We start from the raw sequence: 23,311 nt of genomic DNA, 5'->3' as shown, positions 1-23,311 counted from the left end.
ATTGCCCTAAGTGAGTAACTATGGGTTCCAAAGTAGACGAAACTCTTCTATGTTGAAAGAAGTAGATATATAGATTTTTTTCGTAAAGCACAGCACAGTAAGATGACTTATGAAATATTATATAATTGCATTACTAATACGGATTAAAATCAAATATAGGACTGAATCCCTGTGAAGATACTCTTCAGTGGAGTGAAACTTTTTCAAGTAATTTATTAAACTGATCCATTCAACTCATAATAAATTTTGTTTCTGTACTCGTGGTAAACCTTTTCTCCTTACTGGGATTGTTGTAGGTCCTAATATTGAACCATGCTTTATATTACTTTCTGATAAAGAGAAATATCCGTTAATTATTATTCTCATGTCGGAGACATATATAGGTGTACCGGTACAGTTAACATTTCATATAATCTTTGACCAAAATTTGTCCTTCCAGTCCATTTCTGTCACTTGATGGAGGTCTTCTGTAGCACAGCAGACTGGACACAATTGACACTGAAGCATGTGCTGGACAGTATGGAATTCTCCGCAGTCATAGTTAATATTGAAACTTCCTGGCAGATAAAAACTGTGTGCCGGACCGAAACGTGAACTCGGGACCTTTGCCTTCCGCGGGCAAGTGCTCTACCAACTGAGCTACCCAAGCAAGACTCGTGCTCTGTCCTCACAACTTTACTTCTGCCAGTACCTCGCCTCCTACCTTCCAAACTTTACAGAAGCTCTCCTGCGAACCTTGCAGAACTAGCACGTCTGAAAGAAAGGATATAATTAATATTGTTTTCTGTGCTGTAGCTCCATCTTGGCAGATTAAAACTTGATCTACCCAGTCCTGGTCCTCAGCTTATTCAGATTTCCATGTCCTCCATTCCTTTTCATGTCCTGGAGGCAATGTTTCTGAAACTGTTTTCCATTCAGAGGGAAGGGAAGTCTTATCCCTCCAAAGTTGCACCCCAGCATTTTCAACTCTGTTACCAAGTATGTTTGTTGTACTAAGGAAACTCTTCCTGGACTTCAGTCACTGCGAATGAGGTTTAAGCCCGTACACATGATGAGTTTGGGTTTGGTCCCCTTTCTTTTTTTCCTTATTTGCCCCAATTTCTCTTCAGATGGGAGGTGCTACCATTCCTGCCATGCGGTAAATCCATTAGACATGAGCAGATTTCAAACAACCTGTTGTAATTCTGCAGGTGTCATTGAGAGCTTCGTCTGCCTGTTCGGCGTGTGATGAATTATACCAAACTGATCAAACATACTCTGTGGAGGAATAGGTTAATTCAAGTGCAAATGTTTGGATGGTTTCAGGTTGCCTGCCCTACTGTGGGAAATACGGAAGCATCCGATCGCGCCTGTCTGCTTTGACCCATGACGTCACAAATATAGTGGAAATGACCATAAACCACGATTCCAATATGGCGCATATAAAGTCATTATGTACACATTATGAGGACGAAAATACATCGAAAAATACACACACACACTTTCCACAAAAAGCCTAATGACACTAATGGGACAAGCACAGGAAATGGGGTATTTTTGGGTGGGGGCAAACTAAATATAAGCAAATTTAGACACCTGCCCCCATACAAAACCACACAAAATGACGAAAAAAACAGACATCACAAAACTTCCCAAATATCACTAAACACAGTATCATCTGGAATCGGGCACTTCCCATGACCTATATAGCTCAACAGCAGCTCCCGATTCCATAAATTAGGATCAAACACTTCCCTTGGCCTATATAGCTCAAAAAAATCACCTGATACCAATACCAACATACACAGCCACACATTGGGATCGAACACTTCCCTTGACCAACGCACTGCTAATTTTATCCTTCATATCCATTCCTGAACAAAGACAACAACCGATTAATTTTACTAAAATTACCACACGACGTACAGCGAACAACACTAAATTAACCTTCACACAAAATCGTTAACTCACTGAAACAAATTCCATTACAAACACAGCCAGACACTCGAACAATTCTGGATAACGAGCAAAAGCAAACTTAGCCCATTACACCACACGAACAAAAACCCTGAACATTCCACAAGAGAGCACAACAAACCACAACATGACGACATCTACAAACATGCCACACTCACAAACCAAACTCCGCGCCGTCATGATGTCGCACACGACAACACCATTACGTCACTGGTGAAAGTCGACGCATGGGATCGGACGCTTCTGTCGACCCCTACTGTGATCCGGGCAATTTTCTTAACAGATTGTACCTGGTGGAAACTTTCAACTTGTGATTCATGCCATCTCTCTTGAAAGTAAGAGATCTATCCAGCATCACTCACAGGTAATTTGAAGTGTAGCAAATGTTATAACTCAACTCCTGACCATACTAAGATCAACTTATAAGTAGCTTCCATGTTTCTCAAGTGAAAAGCACACATTTGAGGTTTTGAAATGTTTGGTTTAAGTTGTGCTATAGTGTCTTGATAGATCTCAAAGGGCATTTGTGAGGATATTCTCCACTGATTCAAAGTCTGATCTCTGAGTGGCAAGACCGAGGTCACCAGCATGCAGGAAACTCCTGTTGTAGGGGGCTGTAGTTTGGTCATTTGTATACAGGTTGAATAGGATTGTGACACACCCACTTCCTTTGGCAAGACCATTTCTGTTTTCTCAATTGACTGCACTGTCATTGAAAGGTAATGAAGAACCTGTGGTTTTGCATAATTGCTGCTGTGAACTTCATTAGACTAAAATCCATACTCATATTGTATACCTTGCCTAGCACTAGCTGGTAGTTGACAGCGATATATGCTGCTAATAAGTCGACAAATACTGCCCCTGTCATCTTAGGAGCTTCAGGCCCATCTTCTGTGAACTGTTTAAGACTCGGCAGTTGTCCAGTGCAGCTTTTACCAGGATGAAATCCGGCTTGTTGAGATAATAGCATGGAGTCGACTATAGCTAGGTGGTGATTAAAGAGCATTATTTCCAGCTGTGTGTACAGACGACAAAGTAATGAAATGGTCCAAAACTCTTTGGATTGTTCCCTTCTTTACTAGGTGTCAGCAAAGCAGTCACTTGGTTCTTCTGCCATATCTTCGGGATTTGACATTTGCTCCCAGAAGTATTAGAGAGATGCAGAATCCATTTCTTTGTTATTTTAAAGTGCGTAATTGCTTTGTTTGTACATCATCTAAGCCAGCTCATTTTCCATTCTTACTTTGTTTAATAGCTTTATCTAATTCTTCCCTGCTGAATGATGTTGTAGGCAGATTGTTCTCTTTTCTTTGCAGTATTGTCTTTTTTTTGTGGGTTGCCTTCCTGTTCAGCAATAACTGATGTACTATTTTATTGGCTCTAATGACATAGTCTACAGCTGTTGTAGATGGATCATTACTTAAGTGCTTCGGGAGTCTCCAAGCTGTATGGCTGTCTCTTTTTCTGTGGTTTTAATCAATTGATTTCTTTTTATCTTTATCAAAGAAGTGATGAGTTTGTTTCCTCCATCCACAGTTTCTTGACTGAAAGGATCTTCTTCAATTAAGTTCCTGTGTTCTGTGAGTATGGTGGCTTGGTCTGATGTAAGCCCAGGAATGTAAGATCTTAGACGACCACGAGGAATTGACATTCCCTAACAGCTCTTTACAGCAGTGATGAAGGTGTCAATGTTCTGGTGCTGGTTATGTAGAAATCACTTCGAAGTCAAACAATTCAGTAAATCTTGACTAGTCTGGTTCTCTAAAATTAAACCTTCTTCAAAAAGGTATTTTACAAGATCTATCAGCAGAAACTATTTCACATATTATTGTTCTATGCTGTGATTGGGTATTGGGGAAACAACAGATTTTACTCGTTGTTGGCTGATACTGTTGCTACTAAATATGAGGTAGAGTTTATAGCCTCGCTTCCACTTGCTGCTGTTGAATGATGCTAGTAATTTTGCATCATGAATTAAATGTGACTAATTCTGCCCATTCTTGCACTGCCAGCCTGTTCTCATCTTCATGATTGTAGCCCTGAACATTACTATCATTGTTGAAATCACCAGTCACAATCTGCACTCTTTTATTATGAAAATTGGATGATTAATTTATAATAAATTCAGCACTGGGTGGTTTGAAAAGGGATGAAATGGTACAATTGCCTGTTTCTAAAGTGAGAATTTTGATATCGTTTTCCTTGGTAAATGCTGTGGGTAGGATCTGAATGTCCAGATGAATAAAAATAGCACTTCAATATCTGTTACACGGTCTTTCAATGGTGAGGTGCATTATGTTTATTTTTGGTGTGTGCATGTTGCATCTTCCCTGTCTCTTGTACACACAGTACCTGGCACTGCTGTTGATTGCATAGATCTTGGAGCAGTTCTTTGGATGCTGTTAATCCTTCTATGTTAACAGAAATAATTGCTAACTGTGGCCTTGAAAGCTCAGATTTGGATGTTTCTTGTGTGAAAGGAGGAGCCATCAGATTTTTCATTTTCTGACGTTGCCAAGGATACACCCTATTGCTTTACTTTATACCTTCCTTGGCCTGATCATATGCCAATCACAGTCTTCAAGGAGACTCCTTTCTTGTACTCCAGTATCTGTAATGGAAGTGAGTGTGGTAGTAAACTGCCTGTAATGATAATAGGTAGGCCTATTATGGAAATGAGTGTGATGGTAAACTAGCTGACAAAACTTTTTACTCTCTCTCGCTCTCTTGTGTGTGTGTGTGTGTGTGTGTGTGTGTGTGTGTGTGTGTGTGTGTGTGTGTAACACCACATATAATCCATATAACATAAATCTATCTTCTACAATGTTATTAGTATCCCATAAAAGAAGTCCATCACTCAGTATTGTATAGACACAAGGAAAAAGAAACAGATTTCTTCATTATGTGAAGAACCTGCAGCTGTAATCATGTTACAGATGCAAGGCACTTTATTATGGCAGTGTGCACACAAGAAGATGGATGTCGGGAAGAAGCACATTTACAAACAGCCATGTAATACTTCAACTCATAGTGTCATTCTTCCACATCAGTATGCAGCATGCTATTTACTGTATGTGTTGGTGGTTTAATGTTTTTGAATTTTTTCATTCTTTGGCCTGTAATATCTATTTTAGGGAACCAGATAAAAAATTGACGCTTACACACTTTTTAGACCTTTATGATATCAAACTTTAGTAAAAATTACAAATATGAGTAAAAAATATATTTCTTAATATATGCAATATCTGGAACCATGGAATAAAGTGTATGAATTATATGATTTAAACAGATGAAGAAACTTGTGAAATTAAAATAATGGATGATCATTCATTGAAACAGTGCTCTGCTGAAAGTTTCAGCAGGCTAGCAGACAGCATCTGAAAGTTTGTACAGACTCACAGACAAGCCTGTAAAAGTCTTTGTGTCTTCCCCCTTCCACCACCATCTGTTCAGCCACACTCAAGTTACTGAGCTCTTGAAGTATGTGGTTTAACAATGGAGTCTGTGTTCTACTGGTGTTCTTACTAATGAAGCTTGCCGTAAAAGTGTGTAAGGATATTTCCTAAAGATATTACTTTAATTGAAGATTACAGTGAAGAAGAAGTATTGTTTTACTTACAGGTTGGCTCGGAGGTTAACTCAACTTGCAAGTAGCGTGAAATTAAATACTTAAATTTCACCAACTTGTGCACCCTTTTAAGAAACAAAAGAAGCCTGCAACAAAAAGTCTGAGAGGAATATTGTTTGATCATTATTCTGAAAATAAAAGCCTTTTTGTTGATACAATTCCAGGAAAGTCATTTTGCCCATCATGTTACTCTAAGATATTTGTCATGAACAAAGAATGGTATTGTGGTAGTTAACATAAAGAATTTTGGGACTTATCAGAAATTACAGAAAAAGAGGATTTAGCTTGTGAAATCCAAAGTGTTTTTCCTGCTAGAAAATTAGAAAACTAAATGAAGAAAGACCTTTCCCATTAAATGCAAAAATTGAGAAACTGACAACTATTGTCAAAAAGAACTGGGAAGTTACTTTTAAAAAGGAATGTTGTACTAAACCACATTGAAGCTCTAAAATTTCTCCAACTGAATGATAGAAAAGCTAAAAGCTAAATGTCATATTTCAAACAAAGATGGCAAAGATAAGATTATCATTCTACTACTAAATTTTTGGAGTCAAGCAAAAGAATTTAATGTGTCAGAATGTTTGGTTAAATTAACAAGGCGATTAGTGAAAGAAAAGAGAATTTTACCTACATTACAAAAGGAAAAGTGCACCTCATTTCATAGATGAAAACACAATTGAAAAGGTTATTAGGTTTTATGAAGATAATAATAACCAGCAGGTTATGCCTGACAAAAATTATCATGTTTCTGGTAAAGAAAATGGTACTAAGGTTCAGAGACAAAAAGGTTAATATTGTGTGATTTAAATGCATTATTCATTGAATTCAAAAAATAAAATCTTAATGTTAAAATAGGAAGGTCAAAATTTTGTTGTTGCTGGAGCATCTGGCACCCATAATTTTTGTATCTGTTTGTACCACTGAATGTAAAGTACTTGACAGGTGGGGCCAGTCTTGGAGTTAAGTATAAAGACCTTTCAGAAGTTCTGCTTTGCAGTACTGACAATGTGTGATCATGGAAAAATGTCAAGACTGTCCAGGCAGATAAGCTTTGCTTGACATGTGTGAAGAATTGGAAGAAGTTGATTTGTTGCCTGTCAGTTGTTGTTGTTGTTGTCTTCAGTCCTGAGACTGGTTTGATGCAGCTCTCCATGCTACTCTATCCTGTGCAAGCTGCTTCATCTCCCAGTACCTACTGCAACCTACATCCTTCTGAATCTGCTTAGTGTACTCATCTCTCGGTCTCCCTCTACAATTTTTACCCTCCACGCTGCCCTCCAATGCTAAATTTGTGATCCCTTGATGCCTCAAAACATGTCCTACCAACCGATCCCTTCTTCTAGTCAAGTTGTGCCACAAACTTCTCTTCTCCCCAATCCTATTCAATACCTCCTCATTAGGTACGTGATCTATCCACCTTATCTTCAGTATTCTTCTGTAGCACCACGTTTCGAAAGCTTCTATTCTCTTCTTGTCCAAACTAGTTATCGTCCATGTTTCACTTCCATACATGGCTACACTCCAAACAAATACTTTCAGAAACGACTTCCTGATACATAAATCTATATTCGATGTTAACAAATTTCTCTTCTTCAGAAACGCCTTCCTTGCCATTGCCAGTCTACATTTTATATCCTCTCTACTTCGACCATCATCAGTTATTTTACTTCCTAAATAGCAAAACTCCTTTACTACTTTAAGTGTCTCATTTCCTAATCTAATTCCCTCAGCATCACCCGATTTAATTTGACTACATTCCATTATCCTCGTTTTGCTTTTGTTAATGTTCATCTTATATCCTCCTTTCAAGACACTGTCCATTCCGTTCAACTGCTCTTCCAAGTCCTTTGCCGTCTCTGACAGAATTACAATGTCATCGGCGAACCTCAAAGTTTTTACTTCGTCTCCATGAATTTTAATACCTACTCCAAATTTTTCTTTTGTTTCCTTTACTGCTTGCTCAATATACAGATTGAATAACATCGGGGAGAGGCTACAACCCTGTCTCACTCCTTCCCCAACCACTGCTTCCCTTTCATGCCCCTCGACTCTTATTACTGCCATCTGGTTTCTGTACAAATTATAAATAGCCTTTCGCTCCCTGTATTTTACCCCTGCCACCTTTAGAATTTGAAAAAGAGTATTCCAGTCAACATTGTCAAAAGCTTTCTCTAAGTCTACAAATGCTAGAAACGTAGGTTTGCCTTTTCTTAATCTTTCTTCTAAGATAAGTCGTAAGGTCAGTATTGCCTCACGTGTTCCAACATTTCGACGGAATCCAAACTGATCTTCCCCGAGGTCTGCATCTACCAGTTTTTCCATTCGTCTGTAAAGAATTCGCGTTAGTATTTTGCAGCCGTGGCTTATTAAACTGATAGTTCGGTAATTTTCACATCTGTCAACACCTGCTTTCTTTGGGATTGGAATTATTATATTCTTCTTGAAGTCTGAGGGTATTTCACCTGTCTCATACATCTTGCTCACCAGCTGGTAGAGTTTTGTCATGACTGGCTCTCCCAAGGCCGTCAGTAGTTCTAATGGAATGTTGTCTACTCCGGGGGCCTTGTTTCGACTCGGGTCTTTCAGTGCTCTGTCAAACTCTTCACGCAGTATCGTATCTCCCATTTCGTCTTCATCTACATCCTCTTCTATTTCCATAATATTGTCCTCAAGTACATCGCCCTTGTATAAACCTTCTATATAGTCCTTCCACCTTTCTGCCTTCCCTTCTTTGCTTAGAACTGGGCTGCCATCTGAGCTCTTGATATTCATACACGTGGTTCTCTTCTCTCCGAAGGTCTCTTTAATTTTCCTGTAGGCAGTATCTACTTTACCCCTAGTGAGATAAGCTTCTACATCCTTACATTTGTCCTCGAGCCATCCCTGTTTAGCCATTTTGCACTTCCTGTCGATCTCATTTTTGAGACGTTTGTATTCCTTTTTGCCTGCTTCATTTACTGCATTTTTATATTTTCTCCGTTCATCAATTAAATTCAATATTTCTTCTGTTACCCAAGGATTTCTAGCAGCCCTCGTCTTTGTACCTACTTTATCCTCTGCTGCCTTCACTACTACATCCCTCAGAGCTACCCATTCTTCTTCTACTGTATTTCTTTCCCCTATTCCTGTCAATTGTTCCCTTATGCTCTCCCTGAAACTCTGTACAACCCCTGGTTCTTTCAGTTTATCCAGGTCCCATCTCCTTAATTTCCCACATTTTTGCAGTTTCTTCAGTTTTAATCTACAGGTCATAACCAATAGATTGTGGTCAGAGTCCACATCTGCCCCTGGAAATGTCTTACAACTTAAAACCTGGTTCCTAAATCTCTGTCTTACCATTATATAATCTATCTGATACCTTTTAGTATCTCCAGGGTTCTTCCACGTATACAACCTTCTTTCATGATTCTTAAACCAAGTGTTAGCTATGATTAAGTTGTGCTCTGTGCAAAATTCTACTAGGCGGCTTCCTCTTTCATTTCTTAGCCCCAATCCATATTCACCTACTATGTTTCCTTCTCTCCCTTTTCCGTAGAAAATAGAAATGGTGACAATTACAAAACCATGAAAAGGGTTTTGTGAAGTGTTGTTAGCTAACCGTGGAAAACTGAAAATGCATCATTTTGTGCCAAAGTTCACGGCAAATTTCTGAAAGTTAATGAATGCGTAGTTCTTGTTGACTTTTCTGAAAACTGTTCCTTTTTTGCTCAAGTTGAAGTACAAGGATACCACTGGGTAAACAAAAAGGCCACAGTTCACCTATTTGTGTTCTATCATAAAGATCAAGTGTGCACTTTTCAATTGCAATTAACAAACTAGACCTATATGAACAGTACCACCGTTCCATAAACAAACTTCTCTGATGGTTCTGCAAGCTGTTTTTACACACACACACACACACACACACACACACACACACACACACACACACACACACACACACACTCGTTCACAAAGAAGACTATGGACTTTATGCAGAATCGCATGGGAAGAATGTATGTTTTGGTGTCTGGGGTACAACAAAGCGAGCTGTCTCAAAAGCTAGTTTTAAGCAGACCTATGAGAACTGGATCTTGGCATCTCAATAAATCTTTAAATTCTGTAAAGAATAGGTAAAAAGTATTAGCTGTTTTTGTATAAAATGTGATGAAATACAAGAACTCAACACAAATGTCTTGGAAGGAGGATTCAACACTTGTAAGAATATCAATGGCCTCTTATTTTTCATTGTTTTATATCTCTGTCACACAACTTGCTCATGTGTAAGATCACATCAACATCCCCAGGTAGTGAACGTCATCAGTACAGAAAACTTGTACCCCTGGCACTTAAAAATAAGGATGTGGTCGCTTGTGTTTATGGCAAACAGTAACGGACTGCCGAAGTCGATAATATTGATTTTTAGGACCAAGAACCTTGTTTAAAAAAGTTGAAAAGGATCAAGTCTGAATGCCTGTTAAAATGTACTGAAGGAGCTGTCTCTCCTGGAATTTACAAGTGCAGCTGGGTGAATTTTTATCCTAACACCCAAACTGAGTGAAGCAATTTATCTGTTGTTCAGTGAACAATGTAGTAAAAATAAATAATGTGAGAACCAGAAAATGTAATTGGTTTGCTTATATTTTTTTTTATAAGTGATCATAGATATGTTTAAATTAGGTAACTGATACATTTTATCCATTAGTCCAGATATTAAGAAATGTGTTTTTAACTCACTTCGGTAATTTTTTGTGACTTCCCATTGAATCTCAAAGTTGAAATTTATACTGAAGTTTGACATCATAAAGGTCTATTAAGCGTGTAATTTTCAAATTTTTATTTGGTCCCCTGACAAAGATATTGCAGGAAAAAGAATGGAAAAATTTTTAAAAAAATCTGTTCCTTTTTTTCTAAAAGTGGTTTTTTGTAACTGTAGGCTTTTCACCATTGATACTTTATGAAAAGTGACTATAATGTGTATTGTAATAGCACAGAACATTAAGGCTGAGAAATTACTCCTCCTTTGGAAAAATACTGTTCAAAAATACTTTTTTAAATTTGCGACCTAAAACTTTGAGCTATTTAAAATATATTAAGGAATACAGTGAGCTAGGTGATCATGGTTTTTATTTATATTACATTATGTGCTGAGCTAAATGCTTCTTATTTGAAAGGTCTGGGGCAAACCATTACCAAATAATTTAAAAAATTGCAGATGAAGAACAACAGGTATTAAGACATTTTCAGATGGGCAGTATTCTCAAAGCTGGACCCCAGCCAGATTTTATTTGTAACTGGTCTAGAGGTTTCTGCAGGACCAGTACAGACATTGCTAAAATTTTGTGCAAAAATTCACATGTTCCCAGTGAACATGGGTAAAGCTTTACTTTTGTCAATATAGTGCTTAGATAACTGCAGTCATTTGTTTGACCCCACAGTACAACTATCAAAAAAGGCACTCCCGAAATCGTCCGCAACTTTGAGACATATCGTCACTAGCAGTAATTTTTTTTGTTTTTTTTTTTTGTTTCTTTTTTTAAGGAAACAAATCTATAAAATCATGTGAAACTTTTTGGGCTCTCTTAAGCAAAATAATACAAAACATATCTTGGGCAATTTCCATAAGGATAATTGTAAGCAAAGTCAGGCAAAAAAGATGCTTGGAAAAAAAAGGTGACATTTAGCTTTTTATATCTTTAAGTAATTGCAGGATAAACCTGAGACTTTGCATGTAATAACTTTCCACTACAAGGTTTTACAAAATAAAACTTCATTCTTGTGCTGCTTTCCATTAGTTTACAAATTGAGGGGGAAGTTAACAATTTTTGTATTAAAAAAAATCGCTATTTTTAGCTCACTTTTATGAAAAGTCTTCTGAATTCTTTTAAACAATTGTAATTAGAAAGGCAGTCTTCTAAATACCTAAAAAAAATAGCTTTGGTTTTGCAATGTGAGCACATAAGGTGTTAAAAAACTAAAAGATGGAGGTGGATTTAAAATGCACCCATATTTTGCTGGTACTAAGTTTAAATCTGACATCTTTTATTATGTTCTGCAATTGTTAAGTAATTCCTGGGGATGGTAATATCAAAAGTCTTAATTACTAAAAAATGAGATCAAGACAGAGTGACTCTGTAAACTGCAGAAAAGTGGTGTCTTTAGTCATGACTTATCATGACATACTTCAGTCTATTTTTCTTCTGTGATAAATACAGAATCAGATTATTAACATCAAAATTTAACTGTGCAACACAAAGATACTGGCCATGATAACAGTAAAATTGCTGTGTTACAGTTGCAACACATATGGTATAAACTGCCTTCAAGTTTTACATCAGTGTCACATTGTGTATGTTTTGGGGGTGTTCATAGCAAATTTTCCTCATGACATTCTACACAAAGTTAATGAAACCTGCACTTTCACTTGGGAACCTGTCTTAAAGAAACCCATCAGTGGCTGCTGTTGCACAGCTATCGGGCACAAATTAATCTCGCCCTGTTTGTATAGCAATAATTACGACTGCCTTTTGATAGTCCGTAAATTTTCCCCTCCTCCAATAGGTTCAATAATTGAGATGTCCGTATTAAAATTGGCCAAGTCACCAAAGGCATATTTTTGAGTATGGATGAAAAACCTCCAAAGACAAAATGGTGCTCAGAATTTTTATCTTTCATAGTTACATCCTTAATGGTGTAATGTTTTAGCTACATTGTTTTATGAAATCTGATTAATAATGAACCCACATTTTTTGGTTAATTTAAGTTGTGACTTGGCCATTTTTGTTGGAATGTTATCTAATTTTACTGTTCCTTTTCTTTTTCTGTTTTTTCTCAAATAAAACAGTAGTCTTTTTAAATTCCAAAATCTTGTGAAAAAAGCTATTGAATGAATAGTTCTATTTTACTTCAACCCTGAACACAACAAAAAGAAAATAATCTCCAAATAATCAAGTATAGTAATAGAATCATTACTATAACACACTGTTAACATGTACTGAGTAATATTGTTGTTTTAAATAAGCACTTTGCTGTCATTTAGATTCCAATATCAAATATTTCACAGGAACCTTTGATGCAGGCCTTGGAGACAGCGTTGTAACTCATTACCAACACAAGCTATTTCATTAGCTAATATTATCATTTTATAAAACTGCAAAGACTGAAGGTCTTCACATTTTGGGCTACAGTGTTTCTGCAGAAGAATTTTTATGTCTTTTGTTTTACAGCCAGCCATTTTTGCCTCTTAGACTCAGTGCTTCCCAATATCAGGAACTATGCTACCTACTGAAATACTTCTGACAGCTTTGTTATTAATGTACAAAATACGTTTGACCTGTTGCCTCAGTCAGAAACTGATGAGCCTCTCACAGAAGTAGATGTAGACAGGGCTCAACAAGCTTTCAGCAACAAATTGAATAAGATTGTAGGGAAGTCTGCAAAGAGAAAGAAAGTATTGCTGCTAGGTAGTTCGCATGCTAGGGGTGTGGGTCAACTTCTGCAGGATGAATTAGGGTCAGAATACCAGGTCACAAGATTTTTCAAACCTAGTGCTGGACTGGGGCAGGTTACAGAAGATTTAGCTTCACTATGTAGAGGCTTTACTAAGGAAGGTACCGTGGTTATTGTGTGTGGGCCTGGCAACAGTATTGACAGAGACCCGGGGTACAGCATAGTATGTGACCTGGCAAAGATTGCATCAACATCGAGTCATACCGATGTTGGGTTTGTGTCGGTTCTGGAGTGCCATGACCGACCTCATTTGAGCTCTTCTGTCAGGAGAGATAATTTGGAGTTGGAACGGCTACTTGGATCGGGTGCAGGGTCACACATTGGTGTGGTTCCTGTTGATTCACTCTGTAGGTGGGACTATACTAGACATGGCCTACACCTCAACAAGAAAGGGAAGGGTGAACTGGCTGGGCTGATATCAGGAAATTTAAAGGAGGGAGGAACTACATCTCTTGGTGGAAACTCTCTTTTGGTGTAACATCAGTGTCCAGAGTGAAACTCAGCCAGGCAAGTACTAAAGATGTTAAAGTAAAGTGAAAAATAATGTTAGTATATTTCATCAAAATATTGGGGGATTGAAGAATAAAATTGATGAGCTTCTGCTTTGTTTAGAAGATATAGAAACTGAGAATGTAATAGATGTACTATGCCTGTCTGAGCATCACATTGTCACTGATATGCAAAAGATTTTCATCAATGGGTACAAATTAGCTGCACATGTAAGTAGAGATAATATGATGAGAGGAGGAATTGCCATATATGTCAAAAGCTTCCACAGTGTAAAAAATTTAGAAACAAAAAATTTTTGTGTATAGTCTGTCTGTAAACTCAAGAGCGAGCAGTGCTTTTGGTGGGGGAAGCGGCCTTTCCCAGAAGAACGCTGCCACCGGCCTACAGGGGCACCCAAAATCTGTTGTCTGTTATCTGTCCAGCGGTGCAGATCAGCGTGCAGTGACATACGTGGTTTCTGTTCGTGGGATCTTAGTTGCCCATGTCGGTTAACTTTGTATACCTACTAATATATTTCGATTCCAGAAGTGATGGATAATCGTCTAGCATTGCAAGAAAATGTGCAGAATACTAGGAAGAAGAGGTATTTGCGGAGTAACGAGCGTTCGATCGTCTCTAATGTTGTTAAGCGTGTATTAAAGAGGCAACCCAAAAAGAACTGTTGGCTAATATTACCAGTCCCAATCAAAGGGCTGCAACTTATGCAAACGTCAGCCTCGTCCAATAGGACGCATAAGGAACAAACGCGAAAATAAGCCGCATGGTTTAGTGGAATCGCCACAAAGGAAAACTAATAATCTTGAGAGGAAACCGATTGTTATAGACAGTTTCAAAATCACGTAAAACCTTGGATGCTAATGGAACGCTAAATCTCTATCTCTGTAATCTGTTTTTATACAAAACAAGTAGTCATTGATGCTACTAAAATACATGTAACCTTTTTGACAGCTGACAATATTCATAACGTTGTACACATACTTTTGAAACATGTTTACGAAGACAGTGACAAAAAAGTAGTGCAAATCAGACTAATACAGCACACAAAATTATAAATTTCTGCTTATCTTTTGCAACCCTTCGTGTTACAAGTCCTCCAAAGAAAACTTGTACCTTTTAGTAGAAACACAAAGTAAGGACAAACCTTAAATTCTACAGGCTGATTGCATTATATGGGGTTCGTGTTATGAATAGCAACAGAGGAACATAGAATACATTCACATAGACAGGCATTCGGTTCTGTGTTTGTAGTATAATCCCGACTTCCATTCTTATCCTAAAATTATTTACTCTATAATGTTGTGTTTCGGAAGAAGGTATGGTTTTTGTATTCCTTATGGACTTGATGCATTTGTCTAAAAATGAACGCAGCCGAGACGTATCTGTACACGGCGTCGCCACAGATTTAAAGCGCGCGCCATGGCAGGGTCGGTACTACATTGTGAAACAGCATGTAGAAGCGCCCTGTGACATAGCAAGGTAGGCAGAGTGGGGACTCGCTCTTCAGTTTACTGACAGACTATAGAGCTACATACGGAAGCATGTGCCACTGAACTTAAACTAAATGATGGCACTTTCATAATTGTAACATTGTATAGGTGCCCCTCGGAGAATTTCCAGCTACTTCTAGAAAACTTGGATGCTTTGTTGTGCTATCTGTCACACGGGGGAAGCAAATTATCATTTGTGGGGGATTTCAGTGTTGATTCCCTGAAAGAGTGTAATAGGACGAATAACCTTGTAGTATTACTCAGTTCTTTCAATTTGAGCTCTGTCATTGATTTTCCTACTCGGATAACAAAGAACAGGACATTGATAGATATCTTTTTTGTGTCCCAAGATAAGTTTAAGGACATAAATGCTTATCCTGTTGAGAATGGTCTTTCAGATCATGGTGCACAACTAGTTACAGTACATGACATAGCTCCATGCAGTATATCAAATCAGACTTTCAAAGCAGTGCGTGAATTAACAATATAAATATTGCAAACTTTAGGGAAAGCCTACAGCAGCTAAACTCGGATGAAGTGTATAAGGAACCCGATGCAAACTTGAAATATAACTTATTTCACGATACATTTTTAAGGGTATTTGAAAATTGTTTTCCCAAGAAAACAGTGAAACATAATTCCAAGAAAGCATATAAAAACCTTGGCTAACTAAAGGAATAAGAATATCTTGCAACTGTAAAAGAGAACTGTATCTAACAGCAACAGGGAGTACTGACCCCGAAATTGTTCAATATTATAAAAACTATTGTGCGGTACTAAGAAAAGTTATTAAAAAATCCAGAAGCATGTGTATCATGTCTGAGATCAGTAACTCTGATAATAAAATTAAAGCAATTTGGAATATTATTGAAAGGGAAACAGGTCAACCAAGATCACAGGAAGACTTTAGTGCCATAAAACTGAATGACAAGTGTACTAACAATCAGAAATTAGAAATATTTTCAATAATCATTTTTTTTAAATGTTGTGGAGAAAGTAGGATCTAGATCTTCACTAGAAGAGGCAAGGCTTCTAATAGAAGAGGCCATACCTGTGCAGTTTGAAACAGCTGTATTTCCATGAACCTCTCCCTCTGAAATCAGTAAAATAATAAACTCACTGAAAAGTAAAAGCTCTTACGGAATTGATGGCATTTCCAGCAAGGTACTTAAAGCTTGTTCCCCACAGATAAGTAGGATTCTCAGCCACGTATGTAATAGCTCTTTGGAGCAGGGTGTTTTCCCCGATAGGCTGAAATATGCCATTGTAAAACCATTGCATAAAAAGGGGAATACGTCGGATGTCAACAACTATCGCCCAATCTCTCTTCTGACAGCTCTATCAAACATTTTTGAGAAAGTAATGTATTCAAGAGTAGCCTCCCATATATGTAAAAATAAAGTACTAACAAAATGTCAGTTTGGTTTTCAGAAAGGCTTATCAACAGAAAATGCTATATACGCTTTCACTGATCAAATATTAAATGCTCTGAATAACCGGACATCACCCATTGGTATTTTTTGTGATCTCTCAAAGGCCTTTGACTGTGTAAATCATGGAATTCTTTTAGATAAGCTAAATCATTATGGTTTGAGGGGGCAGTGCACAAATGGTTTAATTCATACTTAACTGGAAGAATGCAGAAAGTTGAGATAAGTGGTTCATGTAATGTTTATACAACAGCTGATTCCTCAAACTGGGGGCCTATCAAGCACGGGGTCCCACAGGGTTTGGTCTTAGGTCCTTTACTGTTCTTGATATACATTAATGACTTACCATTCCATATTGATGAAGATGCAAAGTTAGTTCTTTTTGCTGATGATACAAGTATAGTAATAACATCCAAAAACCAAGAACTAAGTGATGTAATTGTAAATGATGTTTTTCACAAAATTATTAAGTGGTTCTCAGCAAATGGACTCTCTTTAAATTTTGATAAAACACAGTATATACAGTTCCGTACAGTAAATGGCACAACTCCAGTAATAAATATAGACTTTGAACAGAAGTCTGTAGCTAAGGTAGAAGTTTCAAAATTTTTAGGTGTGTCCATTGATGAGAGGTTAAACTGGAAGCAACACTTTGATGGTCTGATGAAACGTCTGAGTTCAGCTACGTACGCTATTAGGGTTATTGTAAATATTGGTGATAAGAATCTCAGTAAATTAGCTTGCTATGCCTACTTTCATTCACTGCTTTCGTATGGCATCATATTCTGGGGTAATTCATCGTTGAGTAGAAAAGTATTCATTGCTCAAAAATGTGTAATCGGAATAATTGCTGGAGCCCACCCCCGGTCATCCTGCAGACATCTATTTAAGGATCTAGGGATCCTCACAGTACATATATTCACTTATGAAATTTGTTGTTAATAATCCAGCCCAGTTCAAAAGTAATAGCAGTGTGCATAGCTATAACACCAGGAGAAAGGATGATCTTCACTATGCAGGGTTAAATCTGACTTTGGCACAGAAGGGGGTAAATTATGCTGCCACAAAAGTCTTTGGTCACCTACCAAACAGCATCAAAAGCCTGACAGTCAACCAACATTTAAAAATAAATTAAAAGAATTTCTAGATGACAACTCCTTCTACTCATTGGCTGAATTTTTAGATATAAATTAAGGGAGGGAAAAAAACTAACTTAAGCATTAGTGTCATGCAATATTTTGTGCAATGTAATATCTTGTAAAGGCATCTTTTATTAACCTGACATGTTCCACATCATTACGAAGTGTCGTATTCATGATTTATGGAACAAGTATTAATCTAATATAATCTCTCATTGTTGTGTAATCTGACAACCAGAGATTCCAGGCAAAAATGCTGTGATGTGAAAATTGTTGCTCGTTCCTTGACAGTTACGAAGTCGCTCCCTACAAGACTTCACCCATTCCAAGAATTCAGTGCTCCGTAGCACAAAGAGATGGTCAATTTTTGAAACCCATTCTTGTTTCACCTGGTGGTGCTGTATTTATAGAACAAATTGGTAATGTGGAGTGTGGGTGTGGTTTTTTTTTGCGATTTGGCCAGTTTTGATACTAGACACCTCAGTTTTCCTTTTGATGCCTTATGCAACACTCCCATATCTTGTACAGTTCCTGCTACATGTTTTTCTTTATCTGAATGTGCTCTTATTTTGGTTGCACATATGTTATGAAAAATAAGTCTTGAAATTCATCCCATCTGATCAATATAAAACTTCCCATTGTTTTGGAAGTTGAATCTGTAGACACTGGATTCCAAATATTTGTTGCTGTTGTTGCCAACTTTATGGCATAGCCTAGAGCAAATTGTACCTTTTTGCTTGAAATCAAATTTTTACTTTTAACTTTCTGAATATTTGTGCAGTTATGTCAGAAAGTGCACCACTGTATGATGTAACAACAAACTCTTGTCATCTGGTCTTGTTGTCCCCTTCTTGTTATGTATTTTTGACTTTGGCTTGTTACAAAGGTTCTTTAGCCAGGGCAAACAGGTACTTAGTTATGTAAATATTGGCATTGATGCTTGTCTCGGAATATTTGTGTGGTATGCATGGCTGGTATGGATATCTGGAATATCAATAATATGAATAAAATGATAGATTATTGTAAGTAGCAATCTATCCTTTTGTTACAGTGTTGAATTTAGTTTGTCACGCCACTGTTTTTCTTTTTCTAAGAGACGTGAAGATAATAGTTGAAACTGGCAATTATTAATTGTACAATTTATGTGATTAGTGTGGACTTTACTCGTATACAGACTTTGTCTTCAATTGATAAACCCAGACAGACTTCACATGCCATCTCTGTTCGTGGCTGCTTCACAAACAGTGTCATTTGGAGCTTTCCACCAAACTCCAGCTTAATCTGAATTATGTAAATGGGGGTTGTCCTTGCAATATATCTTTCTATCCCATAATCCTCCTGCCCTCAACTTATGCTAGCCCTTGCTGCAGTGTCCTAACTTCACGGATCTAGCACTCATGCCCACTTCCCTTTAGATTTTTCTCCCTTCTGTTTAGCCTCCCCCTTACAATCCTCTCCTCTTTACCTTCATGTACTGTGCACAACTCTCCTTGCCTGCTACCCCCCCCCCCCCCCCCCCCCTCCTCCTCCCAGCTGTCAGCCATCCTTCCCCAAGTGTCCCTTCTTCTTTTTTCTCCTCACCCACATCACCCTTCTCAGTCCATCACCCTAGTTTTAAGCTATAGTCAGGAGACAGGCACTACTTTTGTTCTTGTAGTTTCATCATCTGGAAGAAAAATTACTAAATTTGTATCTTCTGAAACTGAAATATACAGAAGTCAGGAACTAAAACGAGCAGAATATGTTATGTTCTTGGGAATGCCATTGGATAGAAATCTGTCATGGCCCACACAAACTGTCCGAAAAAAAAAGCCACCTGACAGTTACTATGTCAATTGTAGCCAATGTCATTGGTACATACACAAAAGAAAACTAATGTACCTTCGCTATTTTGTGGGAACATAAGCATATTCTTAGGGGAAATGCTAGCAATATGACAAAAATATTAACCTTTTAGAATGAATTATCACGGATATTGCAATACAACGCCAAGACGATCGTGTCTGCCACTGTTAAGAGGCCTAAATATACTAAGTATTTCCTCATTGTACTCACATGAAATAATTCTCTTTACTAAGAATAACTCTGACTGTTTCTTCCAAATAACCCCCGGCACAGGTATGAAACTAAGAACAAAAGAAGTTTGATGCTTCTTACACATAAACTATCTCTCTTTGTGTAGACTCCATAAGATATGGGAAGGAAAACATACAAGAAGCTACAGTGAACTCATTTTTGAAGCCTTCTGATTAAAACATGCCATTAAGGAATTTTTCTAATAATGATCTGATCATTTGCAAGATAGTAAATTAAATTCAGATTTTAGAGTTAAATGTATCCATGTTTAAAATCAAACACTGGAAAATCCAGGATGGAATAATGGCAATATTATGAAAAGGGTAGATTACTACTCATTGTATAGTGTAGATGCTGACTTACAGATAAGCACAACAGAAAGATTGTCCAACAAGTGAGCTTTCAGCCAAAAAGACCTTCATCAGAATTACACACACACACACACACACACACACACACACATGACCATAGCCTCTGGCTGCTGAGGCCAGCCAGAGACTGTAATCATGTGTGTAACTGTGGTGAAGCCTTGGCCAGAAACTTACTTTTTTGATAGGCGCTTTGTTCTGCCTGTCTGCAACTCAGCATCTCTGCTGTATGGTGAGTAGTAATCTATCCTTCTCATAATATTCCATGTGTAATGTGTTATGGTTATAAGCTGAAGAGTCTTCTGTACAGTAAATCACGCATTTAATTTGTATCTTATGAGACAATAAAATTCTGATTCTGATAATCATATATGTATATCAAAAACAGCAAGGGCCTGTATTATTTACTGCTGACAGAGAAAAAAAAGATAACAAGTTCCTGCAATTTTTGTGCTGTCCCTGGTCAGTTCATTATAGTTATTTTATTTTTATGATTCTTTTTGCCTACCTCTTAGTGTTATAAATGAGTAAACAACATTTAATAACACACACAAAAAATTTAGGGATAGATATTGATTGTCAATTACTATAGAATGAAAATGTGGGGCTACTGGAAAGGGGAGTGTCACCAGTGAATTGTGTCCTTTGGGTTCTAACTTCAGTGTGTAACAATAAGTGTCTCACAGTCATAGTGTTCCATGTATGCTCGGTTCTTAGCTACGGGATTCTTTTCTGAGGATCTAATGCACTAAAAAGTGACACAATTATCAAACTGCAGGAAAGGACCATAAGGCTAAAATTTAAAAGTAAAGTCAGGCATATTTTAAGAAAATATTTTTTTTATAAAACTGGATAGTTTTAGTGCACAAAGTGGGTTCATCTACCAGTCTGTTGCACACATCAGGTAAAACATTAGTATGTTACAAATAGTGCTATATGTGTTGTCCTACAAGAAACGCATCTCATTGATAACTATTCCCCAGTGCTTGGTGGTTATTGTGTGTACTGTCAGAACTATCCACATCCCAAGCAGGCATCTGGAGCAGTGTGTACAGTGGTTTAGGCATCTGGATCAGAGTGCGCAGTCGGTTGCACCAATGTTGTCAGAGAGTAGTTTCCTCTTGGTACTATGTTGGAAGCATTAGTGGTACCTGTGCAAACGTCTTTGGAGATCATCATTTGCAAAGTTTACTTACCTTAAGCTTATCTAAAGCTGAACAGCTCAAACCAACAATTTCCGCCCATTTTCTCATACTTCGGAACTTCAGTGTGCACCATTCTCTGTAAGTTGTGTACCACTTTGTCTAGGAGGGGCCTTCTACTTGCCCAGCCTCTTACCAAGCATGCCATCTCTCTTCTAAATAATAGTACTCATGCCCACTTTAACGTTGTCCAAGCCACCTTTTCAGCTATTGACCTAACAATCTCCTCCCCCAATTTCGTGGCTTTCCTATATTGGTCACCGTATGATGATCTTGGTGACAGAGACCACTTTCATGTGATCCTGTTGCTTCCATGATACTGTCTGACGGAGTGACTACCACAGTGGGTGGTTCAAAGAGCCAACTGGTAGTTGCATGCCTCTGCTGTTACTTTCACCCCATCTGTCAGATTGCATCAACAAGGCTCTGCAAGATCCGATGTAATCATCCACACCACTGGAACTGGTCCTCTCCATTGCCGGCCGGTGCAGTGGTGGACAAGACAGTGCAGTAACTGTTGAGGATCACTGAAGAGCCTTGCAGTGTTTAAAGTGACATCCTTTGGAGACAGATCTTAGAAGTTTTAAGTGACTATGTGCTGAGGCTTGCCATCTAATTACAGTGTGCTAGGAAAGCTACATCTTTTCCCTGGAAACTGTGCCTCTTCATCGCAAGGATGCACCAAGGTTCATAGTCTTCTGGGATGCCAAAGCTCCACGACTGCGCCAGGTAACTTTTTTCAGGATGATATATGTACTGATGCGTTGACTTTTGCTGAACACCATGTGACCCACTTTGTGACCTCCTGCAGGTCCAGGGGTTAGAATAGGCCCAAGGTATTCCTGCCTGTCATAAGAGGCGGATTAAAGGAGTCGCACTCTTTTTGGCCCTAAGAGTTCAGGTCCCATTCTATGGTTTGACCTGCCACTTTCAAAATTCTGCAGAAGTGCGGACCATACAGGGAAGGACGCCTTACATGGTGCATGAGTTATCCATAGTGCCCTTTAGATTCAGTCTCTTGAATCTCTTGTCATGGCTTTGCATCGCCACCTGCGATTCAACTATTTGGGCGAGGACACTTTCCGGGATGTGTCATCTTCTTCCGTTGTCTGCTGTCCTCTTTCACCCTCATGACAATATTGGATTTCTCTACATCCAGTATCCAGCACAGTAGCCAGTCCATTGTGGTGGGGCCATCATGTACCCATTTGGTGGTAGCCCTCTCACAACACAGGGATCACACTGCTGATGCCTGAGCAGTAAACTCCCCACTTAAGCCAAGGAGTAGATGCCTGTCTGCCTCTGGCATCAGGTCTCCTAGCAACGGCAATCATGCCAGTTGTCCTTTGCTGTGGCTGGGTGGCACCTGTGGGGAGAGTCCCTGATTGGAGTGAGTGGCATCAGGGTGGATGACCTTAAATGAAGCGGACTGTCATCTCTTGCTGGTGACTGTACGGCACTAGCAGTCTCTAAGAAGGGCAAGACTGAATACAATGCTGACAGGTATGATCCTTAATTGTTTCCCTCCCGCACTACATCATGGGAAGAACGTAGGGCTACAGAACAGAGAGCCATATTCGCCTCAATTTTTAATTTGTAGCAGAACTGATGGGGACTGCTTTCTACCTATGAAGCATCAATATGTAATTGAACATCTTGAGGATAAGTTTGGAGAAGTGACAGCGCTGCCCAAGATGCGAAACGGGGCAGTCTTGATTCAGACAGGTTCCCTAGCCCAATCCCGAGCGTTACTCACCTGTGACAAGGTAGGCGATACTCCAGTTTCCGTCACTCCCCATAAAAGCATCAACATGGTCCAGGGGATCATTTTCCATCGCAATCTCCTCTTGCAGTCTGATTATTGTGTTCTGCACAAATTTAGAATGACAGGGTGTTCATTTCATCCGGCTTGTTTACAGAGGACCCAAAGACAACATTGCTACTGGTGCCTTCATCTTGGCCTTTGAGGGTGATTCATTGCCTGAAAAAGTCAAGGTGATGGTTTATTGCTGTGCATTAAACCATAG

At 38.4% G+C, this 23,311-nt stretch overlaps 1 protein-coding gene across 2 annotated transcripts in view; it reads left to right on the top strand.

Annotated features, from left to right (window-relative positions):
- The window catches only part of LOC126266699 (nuclear transcription factor Y subunit beta-like), an 86,854-nt gene that overhangs the window by 516 nt on the left and 63,027 nt on the right, over window positions 1–23,311 (top strand). The window lies entirely within an intron of this gene.

The sequence above is a fragment of the Schistocerca gregaria genome, chromosome 4 (assembly GCF_023897955.1).
Source record: "Schistocerca gregaria isolate iqSchGreg1 chromosome 4, iqSchGreg1.2, whole genome shotgun sequence".
NCBI classification, from domain to species: Eukaryota; Metazoa; Arthropoda; class Insecta; order Orthoptera; family Acrididae; genus Schistocerca; species Schistocerca gregaria.
This window is presented reverse-complemented; position numbering and strand designations above follow the sequence as displayed.